A 23978-nucleotide genomic window follows, 5' to 3' on the forward strand; every position below is an offset into this window, starting at 1 on the left:
GTGTTCTCTGTACAGCGCTGCAGAATTAGTGGCGCTATATAAATAAATTGATGATGATGATGCTGTTATAGTTAAGAAAACACTAATAAATCACTCCACAGATGAGCTACATTTCACCATTGAGGATTTGATACTACCTTGTCCACAAGAAAACATAACTGCTTACTCTCCCAGAATAGATTCCCGGAGCTCCGAGAAGAGAGTTTGCTTGTGCTTATAATGGCAGGGAGTGATGATGCAAATTGTGTGACTTGTCACACTCCCTGCATGATATCCATGGCTTCATCAAGGAGCACGGTGACAGCTGCCTCATTAGATTCCTAGCCACCGCAAGTGGCGTCATGAAACCAGCTCCCGGAGCGCAGCTATAAAAGTTTGGCAGGTACGTAATAAAGTCTCTAGGTGGAGTAAAGCCTATCGAGTATTTGTGTGCTAGGTGAAAAAACATCCAGTATTTAACTTATGTGCAAAATAATAAACAAATTTGCACCCCTTGCATTGTAACATGGTTTGTCCCGGAGAACATTTACTCCTTTTTTTGTCTTACTTTCCTTAATGATTTAGGCCCATGGTGTCTAATACCCAGAATGCTTCTGGATAACGGCCTTTTCTGTCATTTGGAGTACTGCGCCTAAAATCTAAACATTTAAAATTCCCCCGAGATCATGTGTGTGTATGCTACAGAGTTACCAAAAATTAGAGATAATCACCGTTGTTTCCCATTCCATATTTGGACTTTCTAGATAATCCGTACATACCCTGTATGGGCTTTGTTAAAAGTAGGTTCTCCAATGTCTGTAGACAAACTACGTCTAGATCTTGTTCCTTGTAATGCTAAGCCAGCAATCATTCATTTTTCATGATAATTTGGCCACTAGGACTATCAGGTATTTGCGTCTTACATGGAAAAACTTATGTGAAAAATAATAAACTCATTTGCACCCCTTGCATTGTAACATTGTTTTGCCGAGGTTCAAAGTTACTATTTTTTTTTGCTTTACTGTCCTTAACGTATCATGCCCCATATGTGCACTGTACTTGTTACTCCTTCTATAATTGCACAATAAAATAGCTTTTATGAGCATATAATAATATAATTCCAGCCTTTGGTGTGTAGCGTTATTCGGTGATACGTATGCATATGCATAAATAAATTGCTTTTTTCACAGGTACCAGTTAATGATTCAGTTAAGCACAGAAAAGGGCTTTTCAGGTGCAGGTCCTGTTCTTCATGTGTTTATATAGAGGGTCTGCACCCAAACTCTTGTGCGTTCTTCTGTGCTTGCCTCAATAAACTTACCCCTCGCTGAATCACAATACATGGGCAGCCTTTGAATCATTGGTTTCATTTTTTTAATCTATTTTTGTGAAGACTTCACCCAGTTTTTTGCTAGCACCAGAGTTAGTGCATTAGAATAAAGGATCAGATAGGGTTTGAGGTTACCATAGGTTAAAAAATGGGCAGATTAGATAGACCAAGAGGTTCTTATCTGCTGTCAAATTCTAGTTGTGTTCGGCCTCTGTTTCTGAGATAACTATTACACAACCCCAATATGACATGACCGCTGGATGTCATTGTACTTTACATTTTAATTGCTACATTTCAAAATCGTTATTCAGAATACAAGCTGAGAGTTGAAAATGAAATCCCACACAGGGAACTTGAAATTCTAAACAAAAATTGACATTTTAAAAACATGTGACTGTCCCTATGAGATTAAGAACAATTTTCAACTACACAATAACGTACATTTTGCAATAAGCTCTAAATGTCAAGTTATCAGATAGCACAAGAAGGCTCTCGAGAACTCATTAAAAGTCTATTGAGCTTAAGAGGAAAAACTTACTCAAATAAAATTAAAGTGCAAACAGTATGGCTCTAGTATAAACAACAGCTGTATTTACAGGAGAAATGCAATATTTGCTTTACACAATTATTTTTCCCTTTTTGAATTGACACTTTAATACATCTTTCTGTATATAAATAAAGGCATAAATAAGATAGATAGGATAGATTAGGAACACAGCTATTCTTATGTACCCAAAATATTATTCAACTGCGGTTTCTGTTGTTAAAACTGAAATTAAATACAAATGAAAAACTGTATATACCAAAATGTACGTTTTTAAGGAAAAATATGTATAATACAATAATGTGTTTTCATAATTTTCTTAATTAAACAAAACTAGAAATATTGCTATAATAGTAATAAACAATATTCACTACTAATAAACCACTTCAATAAGTATTTGAAGTAGAATAAGCACCATGAGGTGGGAATCAGGACAAGAGTGTTAGTGAGGGTTTTTAACTAACAAAGTACAAAAGTGTAAATATATAGTGATCAGACATTTGCTTTCATTGTCTAATCTCCTCTAGATCAGTCAAAACTAGTTCCTGATTACTTGCTCTGGGCTGGGATACGCGGAGGTTTTAGAGCTCCGCAAATCTTTGACCAGGAAACTATGGTTTTCTAAAGAGAGAATGCGCTGTGATATGCTCACTAAGCGTAGAGCCACGCCGCGTAGCGATTACACGGTGATCTGCGATCTCGGTTTTCTTCAAAGGTTAAGGTTTGGTGAATAGTTTGTACAGTAAATTGTCCACAGGGGGCAGCATTTCATAAACTTCTATGAATCTGTTACAAGCCGCGGCGGTGCCCAGCCGCCGCGACTCCCCTACCTCTGTCCCGGCCGTCGCTATGGCGACCGGGACGTCACTTCCGGGGGCTCGGCAACGGACGGGAAGCTGTGTGTTAGAGCACCGCGTCCCAGCAAGGGGAACTGCTGGGCGCGTGCGCACATAGATAGCCTGTGGGCTAATTAAATATGGGCAGTATTCTGGCAGAGCTAGGCTCTGATTGGTTGGGGTTAGTATTTATTGCCGGTTATAGCTTCTGTGCTCCAGTCTGCTGACCTGCTTGTTCCTGCTCTAGTCTTCTGAGACCACTTCTGATTTACCGTGTATGACCTTTGGCTTTGAACTGACTCCGCTTGTGTATCCTGTGACCCTGATCCTTGGCCTGTTTACTGTTTCTGCTATCCGCCTGTGACCCCTGACTTCAGCTTGTTTACTGATACCGCTGTCTGCTGCCGGCCCTTGACCTCTGCGTGGACCTTACTGTCACGGGCACTAGGAGTCTTTACCCAGGGATCACCAGGTGATAGGCTTACCAGAGCAGTATAGGTGGTAATATGGTACTCTGGTAGCAGGGTGATCACGGAACAGGAAATAGCAGATGATGAGATGCTCAGGAAAGTCTATGACTAGCAGCACTGGCAATATGGAGGTAGTAATACACGAGGAACTGTATGGACAAAGGACACGTGAAGGTAGTCAGTGGTCTGCGGTAGCAAGTTGTACCACTGCTATAGTGAGGAGGAATGTCCAACAGAAACGAGGAGGTGATGAGAGTCAGTGGTCTGCGGATAGCAAGTTGTACCGCTGTCTGAGTGAAGGAATGGAATCCAAGTGGAGGTATCCGGGGAGTCAGTGGTCTGCGTTAGCAAGTTGTACCACTGCTATGTGAGAGGATACTGGAACAGGTGAAACTGTAAACAGGAGTCAGTGGTCTGCCACTAGCAAGTTGTACCACTGAATATATATGTGAGGAGGTGCACGGGGAGAGACTGCAACACAATATATACACGGGCACCTTGACTTTGATCCACAGTAATATGCACAATATAAATGTATAACTGACTGAACAACACTGCCAATATAGAAAGTCTCTTGAAGTAATCCAGCATGAGATAACACAGTCAATGATGGCAGTAGAGTCAGCAGATAGTACACTCCAGAGGAGAACCAACACAGTCAATGATGGCAATAGACTCAGCGGATAGTACACTCCAGAGGAGAACCAACACAGTCCAGCAAGGTATGCAATACACAGCACAGTCAATGGGAAGTATGCATACCGTGGTTCAGGAGAAGGCAGTCAGACAGGAGTGCAGAGATACCTGAAGGGCAGGAGGCCAGCAGGATACAAGTCCCTGGATGGGTGAAGCGGGGGTCTAGCAGGTGCAGCGCACAGGTAGGTAGACCAGCAGGGAACACAGGAAGGCGTGGAGAGCGGATCAGCAGTAGATGGATGAGTAGCGCTGAGAAGTCACAGCAGCGGGTCTCTGCGGGAACACGGAGGTAACCAATAGCAACCAGCAGGTGCAGTAACGATGGGACCCCGGAGCAGAGTTGAACTGGAACAGATGATCACGGAGAGTAGCGGGTAGCAATAGTGGCAGCAGACTCAAGGAAACACGGTAGAGTTGACAAGGACTGAAGACTGAAGCGCACAGAGGCAGCGGATAGGAATCAGCTAGCAGTCACAATGATGAAACACAGACGAGTTGCAGGTTGAAGACTGTAGTGCACGGAGGCAGCGGATAGGAATCAGCCAAACAGTCACGGTGATGAAACACAGACGAGTTGCAGGTTGAAGCCTGTAGTGCACGGAGGCAGCGGATAGGAATCAGCTGGCAGTCACAATCATGAACAGGTGAGTGGATGTGGTTGAAGCCTGTAGTGCACGGAGGCAGCGGATAGGCATCAGCTAACAGTCCCAATGATAAATGGTAGAGTTGAAGTGATTAGAAGACTGTAGTGCACGGAGGCAGCGGATAGGAATCAGCTCACAGTCACGATGATACAGTAGATGGTAGAAGTGGTATGGGAACCACAGTAGTAGAAGTGGTTTGGAAACCACTGAGGTAGAAGTGGTTTGGAAACCACAGGAATCAGCTGGGCTGAATAAACAAGGAAACACAGGAACACCTTCAGAGACTCATGGGGAATGAGACTCCAAGATCAGGCAACGTGGTGTTGACCACAGGTGCTTAATATAGGGAGGTTGCCTGATCTGCCAATTTAGTTAAAGGAACATACACTGGAGGTATGGAAAGGACTGCGCATGCGCAGTCCCTCAGGATGGAGGACGGCCACGGTTCCTAAATGTCCGGGAAGAAGCACTCACAGTCCGGTGAGTGACAGTACCCCCCCTTTTAAAGGTGGGCACAGAACGCCTGGAACCGGGTTTGTCCGGATTTTTGGAATAAAACTTCTTCAGAAGGGCAGGAGCATTAAGATCTTCAGCTTTGATCCATGAACGCTCTTCAGGACCAAAGCCCTTCCAATGAACGAGGAAACGGAGGACTCCTCGCGAAATTTTTGCATCCAATACCTCAGTAATCTCGAAATCCTCCTCCTGATGAACTTGAACTGGCTGCGGTGCTGAGGAAGGAGTCGAGAAACGGTTGATGATGAGAGGTTTGAGCAAGGACACATGGAAGGCATTGGAAATCCGAAGATTCTTAGGAAGAAGAAGTTTAACACATACTGGATTGATAACTTGAATGATCCTATATGGACCAATAAAACGAGGGGCGAATTTCATAGATGGAACCTTCAAACGAATATTTTTGGTAGATAACCAGACACGATCTCCAATTTTTAGTGGTGGAATAGCCCGCCTCTTCTTATCTGCGAAAGACTTATATTTGTTAGATGTCTTCTTTAAACAGGTTTTGACCTGAGACCAGATATTTTTGAAGGTCTGACAAGCAGTCTCCACAGCAGGAACTTGGGTGGGCGGGAGGGCAGGAAATTCCGGAAAAGACGGATGGTGACCGTAGACCACAAAGAATGGAGTTTTGGATGATGACTCATGGTACATGTTGTTATGGGCGAATTCAGCCCAAGGGAGCAATTCTACCCAGTTGTCTTGGTTGGCTGAAGAGAACATCCTAATAAAAGTCTCAAGATCTTGATTGACTCGTTCCGTTTGTCCGTTAGATTGCGGATGGTAAGACGATGAGAGTGCTAATCGTATGCCCAAGGTTTTACAAAGGGCCCGCCAGAATCTGGAAACGAATTGTACTCCTCTATCTGACACAATCTCAGACGGACATCCATGGATGCGGAAGATTTCTTTAATGAAATGTTCAGCCAGAGTAGACGAGGAAGGTAAACCGGACAGAGGGACGAAATGAGCCATCTTCGAAAATCTGTCTACCACTACCCAAATAGTATTGTGATTCTTACTTGGTGGCAAATCAGTAACGAAATCCATACTAATATGGGTCCAAGGCTTGGACGGAATGGGTAGTGGTCGCAGCAACCCTGCTGGAGTTCTGCGGGAGGATTTGAACTGAGAACATAAATTACAGGAAGCAATAAACTCTTTGACGTCTCTCCTCATTGAAGGCCACCAGTAACTACGAGAGAGAATCTCAAAGGTCTTATGTTCACCGGCGTGTCCAGAAAAACGAGAGGCATGGAACCACGAAAGGATTTTCCGCCTCAGAGTAGGAGGCACGAGGGTCTTCCCAAATGGTAGCATTTTGGTGGATGAAGCAGCCAGAGAAATACATTTGGGGTCTAGAATAGCATGGTTGGGAACCTCTTCTACATCAGAGGACGTCACAAAAGCTCGAGATAGAGCGTCAGCTTTCTTGTTCTTAGCAGCTGGTTTGAAGGTTATAATTAATTCAAAACGGGAAAAGAAAAGAGACCATCTTGCTTGACGAGGGTTCAAGCATTGAGCAGATTGCAAATATGACAAGTTCTTATGATCCGTGAAGATCGTCACCGGATGGCGAGCTCCTTCCAACAAGTATCTCCATTCCTCTAATGCAGCTTTGATGGCCAGCAACTCCTTGTCCCCGATAGTATAGTTTTTCTCTGTGGGCAGAAGACCCCGAGAGTAGAAGGCACAAGGATGTAATTTTTGTTGCTCCGAGCGTTGGGAGAGAATAGCTCCTAAGCCCACATTAGAGGCATCTACTTCTAGGAAGAAGGGGAGTGTCACATCAGGTTGTCGCAGAATGGGAGCAGACGAGAAGGACTCTTTGAGGATTTGAAAGGCTTGGAGAGCCTCAGATGACCATTGCTTAGTATTAGCCCCTTTCCGAGTTAAGGCCAATGTAGTACAGCATTTACTTTGTCTGGATCCATCTTCAGGCCAACTCCGGAAACTATATACCCCAAGAATGGAATCTGGGGTAACTCGAATGAACATTTTTCCAATTTACAGAACAACGAGTTTTTCCGTAGTCTGGAGAGGACCTCTGCCACATGTTGGTGATGAGAAGGCAGGTCCTGTGAGAAGATCAATATGTCGTCCAGGTAGACAACGACACATACATATAATAAGTCCCGAAAGATCTCATTGATGAAACCCTGGAAAACCGCGGGGGCATTACACAGCCCGAAGGGCATTACTAAATATTCGTAATGCCCATCTCTGGTGTTAAACGCGGTCTTCCATTCGTCACCGGAACGGATTCTAATTAAATTGTAGGCACCACGAAGATCCAACTTAGTAAATATCCGAGCTCCCTTGATGCGATCAAATAGCTCAGTGATCAGCGGAATGGGATACCGATTCTTGATAGTAATGGCGTTGAGTCCACGAAAATCTATACAAGGGCGTAATGATCCATCCTTCTTTTTGACGAAGAAGAACCCAGCTCCAGCGGGAGAGGTGGAAGGTCGAATGAACCCACGCTGGAGATTCTCCTGTATGTACTCAGATGTGGCTTGAGTTTCAGGTAACGAGAGAGGATAGACCCGACCCCTGGGAGGAGTCTTGCCAGGTAGAAGGTCGATCGGACAATCCCAAGAACGATGAGGAGGAAGACGTTCAGACTGAGCTTTATCAAACACATCGGCAAATGAAGCATACTGAGGAGGGAGTCCCGGGGAGGAAGATGAGATGGAAGATTGCTGTACTTTAAGAGGAATAACTTGAGAGAGACAACGATGGTGACATTCAGACCCCCAAGACGTAACTTGAGGGGTGCGCCAGTCAATCTGGGGAGAGTGACATTGAAGCCATGGAAGGCCTAAGACAATCGGACTTGTCGTAACTGGAAGAATTAAAAACGAAATTTCTTCATGGTGTAGTACACCAATCTGAAGGGTTACTGGAGACGTACTCTGGGTGATGAGACCATTGATGAGACGTGATCCATCTATAGCCGTCACAGTAATGGGTGTTTTTAAAGTGATCACTGGTAGGGACCATTGATTCACTAGTGATTTAGAAATGAAATTTCCTGCTGCTCCGGAATCAATCAATGCCTGTGACTCAAAGGCTTTGGTAGCAAAGGAAATCGTAACATCGAAAGCGCAGACTTTAGATTTCATAGACAATGGAGAGGACTCCAGGGACCCTAACTTCACCTCTCCAGAACTAGTTAGGGCCTGGCATTTCCCGATTTCTTAGGGCAAGAACTGAGCATATGTGTGGAATCAGCACAATAGATACAGAGTCTATTCTTTACTCTTCGTTTCCTCTCTTCTAAAGATAATTTGGAACGTCCTATCTCCATGGGAATCACAGAAGGTGAAACTGGACGAAATTGAGGGTTTAAACGAAGAGGTGCTTTAGCAGAAGTTGTTTTCTCAGATTCTCTTTCACGAAATCTCATGTCTACACGATGGCAAAGAGAGATCAAATCTTCTAGTGACGAAGGAAGCTCTTGGGTAGTCAGTGCATCTTTAATTTTATCGGAGAGCCCCTGCCAGAAGGCGGCAACTAATGCTTCAGTATTCCACTGAAGTTCAGAGGCTAAGATCCTAAATTGAATGACATACTGTCCTACTGTATGGGAGCCTTGTCGCAAACGAAGAATGCTGGAAGCAGCGGAGGTCACACGACCTGGTTCATCGAACACACTTCGGAACGTGGAAATGAATTTGGCACTATCTTGTAGAATTGGATCGTTTCTTTCCCACAGAGGGGAGGCCCAAGCCAGGGCTTGTCCAGAAAACAATGAGATAAGATAGGCCACTCTGGAACGATGGGTAGAAAAATTTTGAGGTTGGAGTTCAAAATGGACTGAACATTGGTTAAGGAAACCTCTACAAGTTTTGGGGTCCCCGTCATATTTTGACGGAGTAGGCAGGTGAAGCGTAGGAGCTGTAGACACCTGGGATGGCACTGGGGAAACGGAGGAAAGCACAGGAGCTTCAATACTAGCTGTAACAGTCTGTCCAGATGTTCCTTGGGAGGTTAACGATTGGTAACATTGAAGTAACAGCTGTTGGCGAGCATCCTGTTGCTCCACACGGCTGACCAGATGCTGCAGCATCTCTTTAGCAGTAGGTTCCGTATCTGGGTCTGTCATGGCCTGATCTTACTGTCACGGGCACTAGGAGTCTTTACCCAGGGATCACCAGGTGATAGGCTTACCAGAGCAGTATAGGTGGTAATATGGTACTCTGGTAGCAGGGTGATCACGGAACAGGAAATAGCAGATGATGAGATGCTCAGGAAAGTCTATGACTAGCAGCACTGGCAATATGGAGGTAGTAATACACGAGGAACTGTATGGACAAAGGACACGTGAAGGTAGTCAGTGGTCTGCGGTAGCAAGTTGTACCACTGCTATAGTGAGGAGGAATGTCCAACAGAAACGAGGAGGTGATGAGAGTCAGTGGTCTGCGGATAGCAAGTTGTACCGCTGTCTGAGTGAAGGAATGGAATCCAAGTGGAGGTATCCGGGGAGTCAGTGGTCTGCGTTAGCAAGTTGTACCACTGCTATGTGAGAGGATACTGGAACAGGTGAAACTGTAAACAGGAGTCAGTGGTCTGCCACTAGCAAGTTGTACCACTGAATATATATGTGAGGAGGTGCACGGGGAGAGACTGCAACACAATATATACACGGGCACCTTGACTTTGATCCACAGTAATATGCACAATATAAATGTATAACTGACTGAACAACACTGCCAATATAGAAAGTCTCTTGAAGTAATCCAGCATGAGATAACACAGTCAATGATGGCAGTAGAGTCAGCAGATAGTACACTCCAGAGGAGAACCAACACAGTCAATGATGGCAATAGACTCAGCGGATAGTACACTCCAGAGGAGAACCAACACAGTCCAGCAAGGTATGCAATACACAGCACAGTCAATGGGAAGTATGCATACCGTGGTTCAGGAGAAGGCAGTCAGACAGGAGTGCAGAGATACCTGAAGGGCAGGAGGCCAGCAGGATACAAGTCCCTGGATGGGTGAAGCGGGGGTCTAGCAGGTGCAGCGCACAGGTAGGTAGACCAGCAGGGAACACAGGAAGGCGTGGAGAGCGGATCAGCAGTAGATGGATGAGTAGCGCTGAGAAGTCACAGCAGCGGGTCTCTGCGGGAACACGGAGGTAACCAATAGCAACCAGCAGGTGCAGTAACGATGGGACCCCGGAGCAGAGTTGAACTGGAACAGATGATCACGGAGAGTAGCGGGTAGCAATAGTGGCAGCAGACTCAAGGAAACACGGTAGAGTTGACAAGGACTGAAGACTGAAGCGCACAGAGGCAGCGGATAGGAATCAGCTAGCAGTCACGATGATGAAACACAGACGAGTTGCAGGTTGAAGACTGTAGTGCACGGAGGCAGCGGATAGGAATCAGCCAAACAGTCACGGTGATGAAACACAGACGAGTTGCAGGTTGAAGCCTGTAGTGCACGGAGGCAGCGGATAGGAATCAGCTGGCAGTCACAATCATGAACAGGTGAGTGGATGTGGTTGAAGCCTGTAGTGCACGGAGGCAGCGGATAGGCATCAGCTAACAGTCCCAATGATAAATGGTAGAGTTGAAGTGATTAGAAGACTGTAGTGCACGGAGGCAGCGGATAGGAATCAGCTCACAGTCACGATGATACAGTAGATGGTAGAAGTGGTATGGGAACCACAGTAGTAGAAGTGGTTTGGAAACCACTGAGGTAGAAGTGGTTTGGAAACCACAGGAATCAGCTGGGCTGAATAAACAAGGAAACACAGGAACACCTTCAGAGACTCATGGGGAATGAGACTCCAAGATCAGGCAACGTGGTGTTGACCACAGGTGCTTAATATAGGGAGGTTGCCTGATCTGCCAATTTAGTTAAAGGAACATACACTGGAGGTATGGAAAGGACTGCGCATGCGCAGTCCCTCAGGATGGAGGACGGCCACGGTTCCTAAATGTCCGGGAAGAAGCACTCACAGTCCGGTGAGTGACACTTACTCTGCTTGCCTGGGTTCTCCCCAGCCGGTACACACTTCACAACCCTCTGTCAGTCTGCAGCCCAGTCTGTCCCCACCATCAGGGGCTCCAGTGAACACCTGACTGGCAGAGTAGATTCCGGGTTGTGTTGTGCCGACTGGAGGGGTTCCTCACAGAATCAAGATTTAAATGACCTTAGCCAGGGAATCAATATGGCTGGTTTCACCCATGTAAAATATTTATTATAATTTATTTGTATAATACCAGCACTTTCAAGAGACTATTGAATCATTGACATCAGTTTCTGCCCCATTGGACAGACAGATATACAGACACACTTAGGGTCCATATTTTTCAGAAGTCAATTAATTTACCACTATGCTGTCAATAAATATAAAATGAATAGAAATGACATTGTATGTACTAATTTATATATGCCCATATTTTTTTTAATTATTTATATGAAAATAAAATGGGAAAAAACCCCATCTTAGAATAATGGTTATTTCACTTTAATTTCACTTTCATTTGAAATTCTGCATTAAGTGAATCCCTGGAGGTCTGGCACGTAGGGGATTTATAAAATGTTGCTAAACATAGTTTCCATCAGCAAGAGGATTGGTATTTAGGGAAAGTTTTTCAGAGCACTATTAATACACTCTATCATCTGTATAAGTGGAGCTTGCAGCTTTTTTCGGTCTATGACAGCGGCAGCACTTGTAATTTTTTCGTCTTACTTTACATATGGAGCCATATGATATTTATGGTGTAGCTACAATACCAATCAACATGCAGTTGGGCTAAGTATCAATCAGAGTGTATGTCAAACGCTTCAGTCATGTGACATCAGTCATGTCAAACGCTTCAGTCATGTGACATCAGTCATGTCATACACTTCAGTCATGTGACTTCAGTCATGTCATACACTTCAGTCATGTGACACCAGTCATGTCATACACTTCAGTCATGTGACATCAGTCATGTCATACACTTCAGTCATGTGACATCAGTTATGTCATACACTTCAGTCATGTGACTTCAGTCAGGGGCATATTAACGAAGCGGCGCTTTAAATTTAAACGCCGAAGACGCCGAACTCGCGGGTGTTGAAGAACCCGGAGCTTAATACATTTACCCCCAGGTCTTTAAAGGAAAATCCATTTTTATCATAATTATTGTCCTTTATTGATAAAGCTCTGACATATTGTGCAGCGTTGTACATTGAGGAAACGACACAAACGAATCTTCACAATGTTCTGTTGGCTAATATGGGGTCTATTTGCAAATTCCTTAATCTCAACCAGTTTTCCCCAAAAAATCTCATTGAAATATTTTGGTCTATACACATACTTAAGAACGATACGTGATGATGAGATGACGTCACCCAGGTAATACAGAATGATTCTCATAAGCCATTAAAGTGCATCTTCCCAATTACATACCGGCCAACAGTCCCAATTGTTCCAGGACAGTTCTGGGATTCAGAATGCAAAAGGGGGTAGGAGCTGCCATAATAGAGAACGGTAATACAGAAATGTAAGCTGCTCAATCAATGTATAGGTTCACAGCAGGAGCTTAAATAGGTGGGATTATCCAGAATAGTGGAAGGGTCTCAGCTGACTAAGACTCGGACTGGTTAAATTGGGGCACTGTTTTAGTGAATCCGGAGCAGGACTTAATGCATCTGAATTGTCCAGTAAGGAATGTTCACAGGTATTTAATTAGGCCCCACAAACAGTCACTAAAGACTAAACCATACTTAAATTCCAAACCAGTGAAGCCAGAACCATAGAGAAGAATTTCAAGTGAAAGGAGAGAGCAACATGTTATGATTCATGATTCACTGAGGGAGAAGAGATCGGCCTCTAATAGTGGCAGTTTTATGAATACATAGAACAATAGTCTATACACAGCTGCATAGCAGATGTAAATGTAATGCAAAAATTCTGTACATGTGTCAATGTGTAACGATTCCTTTTTCAATAGGGTCAACTTATCCAGGCATCACGGTATAATAGTTAAAATTGAACGCAAGTAGTACAAATGGATATATGTGAGTTTATATCAAACAAACTAACACCAATGTCGGCTGAACCAGATGCAGTGAAAGTTCCTACACTTCAGTATTCCGGACATTGATGAACCATCTGCTTCATTACTCTGTCATCTGGTCAAATCCACAAGGGATGGAAATTGGATAGAATCCTTCTGATCCACAAAAGTGGTGACAGAATCATTGTTTCATAGCGTAGATTTATCTCTTTACTGCATATGTTATCCAAAGTCATGGAAAAACAAATTCATTCCTAAATCAACAGCTTTTACAAAGCAACACAATTCCTTTGGGGGTAAACATATCAAACATTCTAAAATGGAAAACTGGAAGTGTTGCCCATAGCCACCAATCAGATTCTAGCTGTTATTTATCTAGTACATTCTATAGAATGATAGCTAGAATCTGATTGGTTGCTACTGCTTGTGATTGGCTTGATACCTCAAACATTGACTTATACATTATGGGGACAATCATTATTTATTGATTAAGGGGCAAAATTAATTTCTAATTACCTTATGGGGCAAAATAATTTTTTTCATTCTATTAAGGTGGCAATATTATTGTATTATTATATTATTGGGGCACTATGAAATGCCACATATGTGCATCATAAATAATTAAATCCTCCATTAACAATCAAATAGTATCGCCCAGTTAATATAATTATAATTTCCCCATAATATAATACAATAATAGTGTCCCCTTAATATAATGAAAAATAAATGTTAATTATAACTTAATTTTGCCCCTTAATCAATAAATAATAATTGCCCCATAATTTATATGCCAATGGTACTTCCTCTTATGTACTTAATGGCAATATAACTCAAACCAGTGAACGAAGTGGGGGCGTATAGGGTGGTATGCCATACCTACATTTCTCCTGCTGCCTTCATTGTAAAATGATAAAATTCCATTCCCTTACGTTCCCATTACATTTTTCCTACCGTCACTTTTACATTTCCATACCGCCACCAGTACAAACATTATGTCTAAAAGCTCTCAAAGTATGTGTGTTTACTAACGCTTTTAACACTAATAAATACATGTAAAGAGTGATGGCATCTGAATCCATAGTTACCAATATTCCCATATCGACTCAAGATTGTACTTGTATTAAGAAGCATTGTGGCATGGTCTTTCGGATGCTGCCTTCTCCGTTTTTTTAATTCAGTGCTAGTTGAATTGAGTGTGTGCTCCATTTACGTCCCTGGATGCAAGAACAACGCAACCACTGCATGCAAAATGTGTTCATGTTTGAGATATGGGTTCACTGGTGTTTGAAATTGTGTTGGTCAAAAACGCCAGTGCATACAAAGTCTAATAATTTAAATCCTGGTTAATCATTAAAGGATGGGTAAAATGATTACCCTGGAATATATCATCATTAAACAAAAGCTTCACTTATGAATGTAGCAAGGTATGGAGTACAGCATAACAGTCATGTCTCTGGCTTTTGAGATGCTATGAGCTTTATTTGGTCAATTATGTCTATTATTTGGGTTCATGCACAGGTTAGGGCAGCAATATGCGGTAAATCAGATGGGAGGCTAATGTTTGCTGGTTGGGGCTGCCCGACACGATCGGGTAAGGACAGAATACAGACACTACATGATGGTTAGGTGATTGGTCGGAAAATATTAAACAGTACCACTAATCAAATAAGCCAACTTGGAACGACTTTCCACCATCGCGTCACTATAGACACTAACCTGACTTCAGACCGAACTGTCGTATGTCGGCTGATTTGCCCGATTATTGGATGAAAACGCTCCAGTGTGTACCCAGCCTGACAACGGGAATGTTCTTGATTCTGTGCACAGATACAAAACAAGGTTTAATTTATAGGCATAAGATAGTGGAATGCACTGGAACAGGTGCACAGTAAGCATTATGATGTGTGTGTGTGTCAAGACACACCCAGATACGCACAAATAGACCCGTGTCAACACAAACACACCTGGATCCACACAAACACACTCAGATCCACACAAACACACCCGAGTCCACACTAATTTCACACAAACACACCCAGATCAACACAAACACACCTGGATCCACACGAACACACCTGAATCCACACAAATCTACCGGGATCCATACTAAATTCACACAAACACCCCGATCACAATGAATTCACACAAAAAGGCAGATCAATACTATTTTTACACAATAAGCCGCATGCATATAGATTCCCATTCACAAAAACACACCTGTATCCACAGAAAATGCCGATCCACACTAAATTCACACAAAAAGCCAAATTCACACTAATCATTCATTTCACACAAAAATCCGGATCCACACAAAAAGCCAGATCCATTCTAAATTGACACTAGTATGTATCCGGCTTTTTGTGTGAACTTTGTGTGTATCTGGCGTTTTGTGTGTACATTTAGAATGGATCTGGCTTGTATCTGCTTCCAGTTGGTAGATTTCTTTCAGCTGAGCAAAATGTACAGATCTTACACTACCACAGTCAGTAATAGGTCAACTATGACTGTGATAACTTTAATGGGTACTTGAGGGGATGATTTTACTTTTGCTGACCTGCACTCCTGTACCTGAGGACAGGCAGCAGACCTACCAAATGTCAGACAAAACTGTTATGTAGACAAACACCACAAGTAGAGCGAGGCGTGCACCAGGGTATTCATCTGTCTGGCAGATTGATGTGGGAACTGGGTGTGTGAAAGTTGTAATAGGTGCTGGACAAATTGGTAAAATGTATGAAATCTAATGTTAGACGCATTTTTGCAAAGTATTTATAATGTGTATATACATTTTGCGGTTAGTAAATTACAATAGGTGATTCTTGACTATACACACCTTTGGCATCCAGCCAATCAACTTTAAGTTCAGTGTCAACTGAATTGAATTTTCGTAGTGTATATTTTGTTCCACCCAGGGCAGTGCAGATATTTAAATAAAAGGAAAAAAAACATCTCTGGAGACTATTTCATCATCACCATTTATTTATATAGAGCCACTAATTCCGCAGCGCTGTACAGAGAACTCACCGACATCAGTCCCTGCCCCATTGGAGCTTACAGTTTAAATTCCCTAACACACACACACACACACACACACACACACACACACACAGACTAGGGTCAATTTGTTAGCAGCCAATTAACCTACCAGTATGTTTTTGGAGTGTAGAAGGAAAACGGAGGAAACCCACACAAACACGGGGAGAACATACAAACTCCTAACAGATAAGGATCTGTAAGGCTGTAAGTGCTGTGAGGCAGAAGTGCTAACCACTTAGCCACCGTGCTGCCCTTTATTGTTATTCCCTTTATCTTACATTTGGGAAAATTTAATAAAAACATGTTATTTTCCTAGAATGTTCAATGTGCGTGTCTTCATTTAATCTTTTACCTACAGACATAGGTCTCTATAAAGATCCAGATAATTACATATCCTGACAATAAATTAAGTGTTGTTTAACATTTAGAGCGCCTGGGAAAAATTCCAAACAGATAGCTTAAAAGCTGTTGTCAACAAAGCCTGTAATTTTAGTTTTATTTTTGAGCCTGTGACCCTCCTATGATTCTGCAAAACCCAACTTCTGTACACTCCAAACATACAGACTTAGAATGACAGTGTATAAGTATAGATCTGTGCCTCTAAATTGATCTCCCTGCAATTTTAGACCTTGTCATGGCTGCCAACTCCCACAGTCCCACTTTCAGACACATGGCTTGGGACTGTATCACATGTCACTCTGCAGTGGGCCCTCATTGCATGGCGAGCTCCCACAGCGGTAAAACATGTAGAGTGACAGAAACATGAGTGCCAGGCAAGCAAAATTATCTAGAAAGATAAAGTGCTATAGCTGATGATAGCAGTGTTCAGTAGAATGCAGGGCTAGATTTACTAAGCTGCGGGTTTGAAAAAGTGGGGATGTTGCCTATAGCAACCAATCAGATTCTAGCTGTCATTTTGTAGAATGTACTAAATAAATGAAAGCTAGAATCTGATTGGTTGCTTTAGGCAACATCCCCACTTTTTCAAACCCGCAGCTTAGTAAATCTAGCCCCTAGTATCAAATTCACTACCTCCACAGACCCAATTTTACACCGTGTATAACTCAGACCAACCAACTTGAAAAATCATTTTATAAAGTGACTTTACACAGCGTGTACCCCCAGACTAAGAGGTCAAATTAGTGTTGCCCAATGGTGTCCGAAGTTCACTGTAGGGGAACTCCAGTTACCGTGATGCCGGGTGTTTGATGATGGGACCATCTGACTTGGCAACTCTACTAACATTCCTATGAGAGCCCAGCTTTATTGAATGCCTGGTGGGCACAATAGTACAATGCAATGGTTTCACGCACCAGAAGGGAATTTCTGACATAATCAGTGGTTTAACCACAGAGTATGGACAAAAAAAACAACTAATGAAAACCAAAAACTTTATATATTTTTTTTTTTAATTTGTCCCCTGGGATTGAGAGAAAAGTGGATTGACGAGAAGATGCAAATAAGTTAATGATACCTAGTGATGATAATGATGGCAATGGGGTAATAGAAATAGATTGAATTGGAGTGTGGATCAAACCAGTCTTGGTCCACGTTACTTCACCACCCCCATGGCTGGATTTTGGGTAGGGCAGAAAATGTCTTCTTTTAGTAACTTAAATGCTTTTGTTTTCTGTGCTTTAATATTATTATGTTTTAACTAGCTGAAGTACCCGGGGTTGCCTGGGTTTAAATCTTCAGGTTATTATGTTATCAATGAGTTGGATGTAACTGTCAACATTTAAGACATAATTAGTAGCCAAGATGTCATCCAAAACCATCCAGCCCAGAACAGGCTGTGTCAAACGTTCTGCCCTGCATACACCAGCGGGAGTTTCGACCGGGACCCCAACCATTCCATTAGGCATCCCAGACCAATTGCCTCCCCTCTGTGAAGTTTTCATCCATATCCATCCAGTGGAAGCCCCAGAACAGACTCCCCAGGTCAAAGTTCTGCCCAGCGTACACCATTGGGAAGTCCGCCCGGGACCCTAACCCCTCTAAAACATGGCCAGGATCCAACTGGACCACCTTGCGTTGGTTTCATCCCAATCGGTGTAGGGGTATCCGAATGCATAACCGGACAGAACACAAAGGAGGGAACAAGCCCATGAGAAACCATTTGTTCCACGATTAATGCAGTTTTCAGGTGTCAGTGACTGAACGGTGTGTCAACTGTAGACAACTGCAGCTGGTACCATATATAATGTGGGATATACCGAGCGCGGGCTTATTTTTCTCTGGTTTTGTTTCAAAATATTGCCTTTTTGTCATAGCAGCTGTCCATCAAGCCTATTTAAGGCACATTTGGGTGTGGCTCACAAGCCAGCCTTTGCTAGATGTAAACCTCTATACCTGGGAGATGAGTGCATCTGATTTTAACTGCATTTTAATAGTGTTTAAAGCATATAGGTCAGTGTAGGACCTGCATATAATGAGGTACCCTTGACGTGGGATGCAGGCTTAAGTCTTTTGATCAAAATATGAACTAATACCTCATGTTTTCATTTTGCTAGACACATACAGATATGCAGTTTAAAGGATAAGCGCTGACAACTTTCTTTCTGATCAGGGGAATCACCTGACTCAAGCTGGCAGTGTCGGAACGGACTTCTCGTGTGGCAAGTTCAAACGGCTGGAGAACCTTGCACAACACGGAAATCAGTCTCCACTGCGCTTGACTCAGGCGCATCCCCACTTTTTTGCCTATGACATAGGTGGCTGTGTAGGCTTTAATGGCCTTTTGCTACTCCTCCATCCTCTGCAGCATATAGAGGTTGGAGTTCCAGCGCGTCACAACCTCTTGTTTGAGGTGATGGCAGGGCAGGTTCAGGCTTTTTTGATGGTGCTCCAGTCTTCGGTAGGCAGTGGCAGAATGGCGAAAGTGTCCCGCAATTTTGCAGCCCACCGCAAACATATCCTGCACACCCCTGTCACTTTTAAGATAATGCTGCACCACCAAATTTATTGTGTGGGCAAAACATGGCACATGCTGGAAATTGCCCATATGTAATGCCCGCACAATGTTAGTGGCGTTGTCCGACACCACAAATCCCCAGGAGAGTGTAAGTGGGGTAAGCCACTGCGAGATGATTTCCCTCAGTTTCTCTAAGAGGTTGTCGGCGTTGTGCCTCTTACTGAAACCGGTGATACACAACGTTGCCTGCCTTGGAACGAGCAGGCGTTTCGGAGATGCTGCTACTGATGCTGCTGCTGCTGTTGCTGCGGAAGGCAATGCATCTACCCAGTGGGCTGTCACAGTCATATAGTCCTTAGTTTTCCCTGAACCACTTGTCCACATGTCCGTGGTTAAGTGGACAGTGGGTACAACCGCATTTTTCAGAGCACTGAGGACACTTTTTCGTACTTTTCTGTACATCCCGGGTATCGCCTGCCTAGTGAAGTGGAATCTAGACGGGATTTGGCACCGGGGACACAATACCTCCATCAACCTTCTAAATCCCACTCCACTGATGGCGGACACCGGACGCACGTCTAACACCAACATAGCTGTCAAGGCTGCAGATATCCGCTTTGCTATAGGATGACTGCTGTCGTACTTTGTGCTCATGGCAAACGACTGTTGTACGGTCAATTGCTTAGTGAAAGACGTAGCTGTCTTATGACTTCCCCTCTGGGAAGATGACCGACTCCCAGCAGCAACAGCAGGAGCGGCAGTAGTAGGCATACCGCTGCAGGATCCTCCAGAAGAATCCCGGATTGAAGAGGACTCAGTCATGCCGGTGACATGGCCTGCAGGACTATCTCCGATCCAGATCGAGGTGGAAATTGACGAGGAGGGTGTTGCTGGTGTGGATACAACGGCACCAAGGGATTTAGGTGTCCCTGGACTGCTGACAGTCCTAGCCACAGTTCCTGAACTAAACACAGATTTATGAAGGCTCTTCAGGTGACGTATAAGGGAGGATGTTCCTAGTTGGCCAAGATCCTTACCCCTGCTTATTGCAGCTTTACATAAGGTACATATGGCAATACATTTGTTGTTCGGATTGGGATAGAAATAATTCCAGACCGAAGAGGTGGATTTATTGGTCTTCTGGCCAGGCATGACAATGGGCTTTTTCATCACATGGACAACAACTGTTTCCCCCCCTGGTGCCTCATTTAAGAAAACCACATCAGCATCCTCCTCGTCAAGTTCCTCCTCAGCGCCAGCTACATCAATATCCTCCTCCTGGTGTACAACATTGACACCTTCATTATCCAAATCTGTAACTGGACTGTGGGTGATCCTTCCAGCATATGCAGAGGGTGTGCTGCAAATGGTGGAAGGAGCCACCTCTTCCCATACAGTGATGGGAAGGTCAGGATTCGCAACCACCAACACCCTTGGACTCTCCTTGGGGATTTGTAATGCCATGTCTTAAGAAGGCAGAGTTGTTTGCTGTGTTGTTGATGACAGCTTAACTCTCTTAAATTTTTTAGAGGGGGGGGGGGGGGAGGGCTTAGATTGTTGTGTGAAGCTGAACCACTAGTCATGAACACGGGCCAGGGCCTAAGCCGTTCCTTGCCACTCCGTGTCGTAAATGGCATATTGACAAGTTTACGTTTCTCCTCAGATGATTTTAATTTCTTTTTTTTCATAATTTTAGTGACCTTTGGCTTTTTGGATTTTACATGCCCTCTACTATGACATTGGGCATCGGCCTTGGCAGACGATGTTGATGGCATTTCATCGTCTATGTCATGACTACTGGCAGCAGCTTCAGCATTAGGAGGAAGTGGTTCTTGATCTTTCCCTACTTTATCCTCCAAATTTTTGTACTCCATTATACGCAGCACAAGAGAGCGTACCCCTAAACCACACACCCGGCAAAGGCTTTAAAAATTATATGCGGCACAGGACAGTACCACTGGACTGGAGTTATATAGCAGTACCACTGGACTTATACTGCAGGATCAGTGAACTTAGTTATATAGCAGTACCACTGGACTTATACTGCAGGATCAGTGAACTTAGTTATATAGCAGTATCACTGGACTTATACTGCAGGATCAGTGAACTTAGCTATATAGCAGTACCACTGGACTTATACTGCAGGATCAGTGAACTTAGTTATATAGCAGTACCACTGGACTTATACTGCACGATCAGTGAACTTATATAGGAGTACCACTGGACTGGACACAGGACAGCACCACTGGAATTATGGCAGCACCACCACTGGACTGAGCAGGACAGAGCACAGGACAGCACCACTGGAATGAGCAGGACAGAGGACACCACTAACACACCCTCCCTCTTCCCTGATCAATGCCTGAGTGAAGATGGCGGCGGCAAGCAGGGACTAATATGAATCCGGATCTCGCGAGATCCGACAGCGGGATTATGATGTTTTGCCTCGTTTCGAGTTTTGCGATCGGCGGGAATACCCGAACAGTGCTCGGATTAGGCTCGGATCGGCACTGTTCGGGGGTGTTCTGATTTCTAAAATCCGAGCCCGCTCATCCCTACTCTAAAGGAGTTAGAAGTTCTACAATACTGAGCATGAGATCATAAACAGCTTGAGGAATAAATGTCATCACAGCAGAAGATACTCAACCAGAGTACTGTGCATGGTCTTATATTCATAGGGGCATATTAAATTGTCCACGGGATTGCCGAAAATCCCGCGGTCCGCCCAGGATTACCATTATTACGGTATCCTGCGCGGAAAAACCATTAATACGGTAATTTACTCGCAGCGAGAGATTACCGTATTAACGGTAATAGTTTTTTCGCGCTCGAACCCGCGGACAATTGAATACCCCCCATAGAGTAAGTGCATTTGAAGGGGCAGGTGCCGCCACATCAGTTTGATAACACTAGACACAAGTGTTTTCATGTGATGTATTATAATAATATTAGATACAAACCACTAAATGCACTGAAAAAATAAAGGCTCTTGGGTATATAGCTTCATTTTTAAAGACTACTTTTCCTATAGTCTGTTGTCCATTTTCTTTTAATGTTCATATGCATGCAACCCTTATAGCACTACAGGCAGGCCCGGTGCTCCCATTAGGCAAGGTTAGGCAATTGCCTAGGGCTGCAGGGCGCCCCAAATAAAAAAACATTGACTATTGTCGTTTAAAACTGTGCGGCAGCCGAGAAATCCACGGGGAGGGGAGGGGAGGGGGGAAGAGGCTATGAATCTTACCTGCATTAAGCTGCTCCTCTCTGCTCTGTCTCTTCCCCTCCGCTCACTGACTGTCGGCCGTGACATCATCATCACGGCCCGACAGTGTCTGTGAGTGGAGGGGAGAAGACAGAGCAGAGAGGAGCAGCTTAATGCAGGTAAGATAAGGAAAGACGAGGGGAGGGAAGCGTCGATTTTGACAGGGTACCTGCGGTGGGGGGCGCCGATATTTAAAGTGTGCCTGCCTGCGGGCGGGGGTGCCGATTTTCACAGAATGCCTAGGGCGCCAATGACCCTGGCACCGGCTCTGACTACAGGTACACACCTTGGATGGATCTCAGCATAGACGTGCCATTGAAAACATTTGAATGTAATTTCCGAGGGCACATTACGGCTCAGTAGGTGCATCTAATCATGTGATCACGCCATACCATCTAGCATGACCTCAGTGCGCTATAATTTTTATTTTGCTAGGTTCCCTGACCATGGTAGGAATCACTGATTAATTTTTACATGAAACAATATGGAATTTAAAATCTTATGACATATGCTGGGGGGGGGGGGCATTAAAAGAAACTTTAAACCTTAAAAACTATTAAAAATTAGTGCCGGAACGGTCTTCTAGTGCGTTCCAGCACAAAATGGAGCCCTTATATACAATTGTATTATAAGTATTTAAATAAAGCAAATAAAATAGAAACATAGTAGACGTTTAACTCTACAGATGGTCATTATTTTAAAAAAAACCCAAACAAACAACTAACTTTTAATGACTGTGGTTACTTATTTAAAACATTTCCTTGTAAAATCTTCACACAGCAGTTCTGATTGTCTGTTTCCTTTACTTTCACTACTGACTGTATTGCTTCAACATCCTGCAGGATCCTCTCACAGCCAGTTACAATTAGGCCTTGACGGACACCTGCAGTCTCCTAGCTCAGCTTGTTAAGAATCAATAAACACAACACACACACAGCGTTTGACAACTAATAGCAATGAATGCTCTGAAACAGTTGCTGACCCTCGGATCCGGTGTAGCATTACATTATCATACAAGCAGCACACAGAATACATTCTGTAGCAGTGGTGAGAACGGTTTTACTCACTGTTCCTTTATGAAAACAAGAATTCCTTCTCCGAGTTCCAGAAATTCCAGCGCAATTAAATAGCACGTGATAGACAGGCTTTATTCTGGATTGTTCAACTTTAAAGAGTCGTTGATGAAGACGTGAAATTATTAGCAGACAGATTTCAAAGTTCCTGAATCCAAATGCTTCTAAGTTCTTTTCCACACTAGGCATCTGTCTTAAACTGAAATCCCAACACCCAAAGAGTGGGAGGAATTACAGGAAGAGGCAGTTGAATCATGCTGGCTCTGTACACAACTCTCAATTTAAAGAGAAAAATGAAAATGATTTTTTTTAAGATTATCCTTTTGTCATTTACTGACGTCAACAGGTTTGGACTTGTACAAACAGCTCACAGTCTTTCCTCCTGAATGCAATAGTGTGCTCACAGCTTAACGAAAACATCATTCAGCAGATTTCTGCAGGGTTTGCAAGCGTCATACAATTGTAAATACTTTATATATAAACTTTGCGGGGACACAAATGTTGTGTAGTTTCTTGTTTCTTGAAAAAAATGCCCATAAAAGTTTACTAAAACTAAACAAGGAATAAAATGGAAATGTAATCCACGAATCAGATTATCTGATTATCTAAATAATTTTGTTTGTGTATAGAAAGGAGGCTCAAGGCTGC

The 23978-nt window shown here is 43.6% G+C and overlaps 1 protein-coding gene across 2 annotated transcripts in view; it reads right to left on the minus strand.

Annotated features, from left to right (window-relative positions):
* Positions 1 to 23584, minus strand: part of OSMR (oncostatin M receptor) — a 64981-nt gene extending 41397 nt beyond the window's left edge. The window contains exons 1-2 of one of the 2 annotated variants that reach the window (XM_075184219.1): positions 23325 to 23583; positions 14762 to 14862 (exon numbers count right to left, since the gene is read on the minus strand). The gene's annotated coding sequence lies outside the window, so the exon portion shown is untranslated. Of the gene's footprint in view, positions 1 to 14761; positions 14863 to 23324 lie in introns of both variants that reach the window. The other variant, XM_075184220.1, reaches the window with a different exon arrangement.
* Between the last annotated feature and the right edge of the window lie 394 nt (positions 23585 to 23978).

The sequence above is a fragment of the Mixophyes fleayi genome, chromosome 1 (genome assembly GCF_038048845.1).
Source record: "Mixophyes fleayi isolate aMixFle1 chromosome 1, aMixFle1.hap1, whole genome shotgun sequence".
Lineage (NCBI taxonomy): Eukaryota > Metazoa > Chordata > Amphibia > Anura > Limnodynastidae > Mixophyes > Mixophyes fleayi.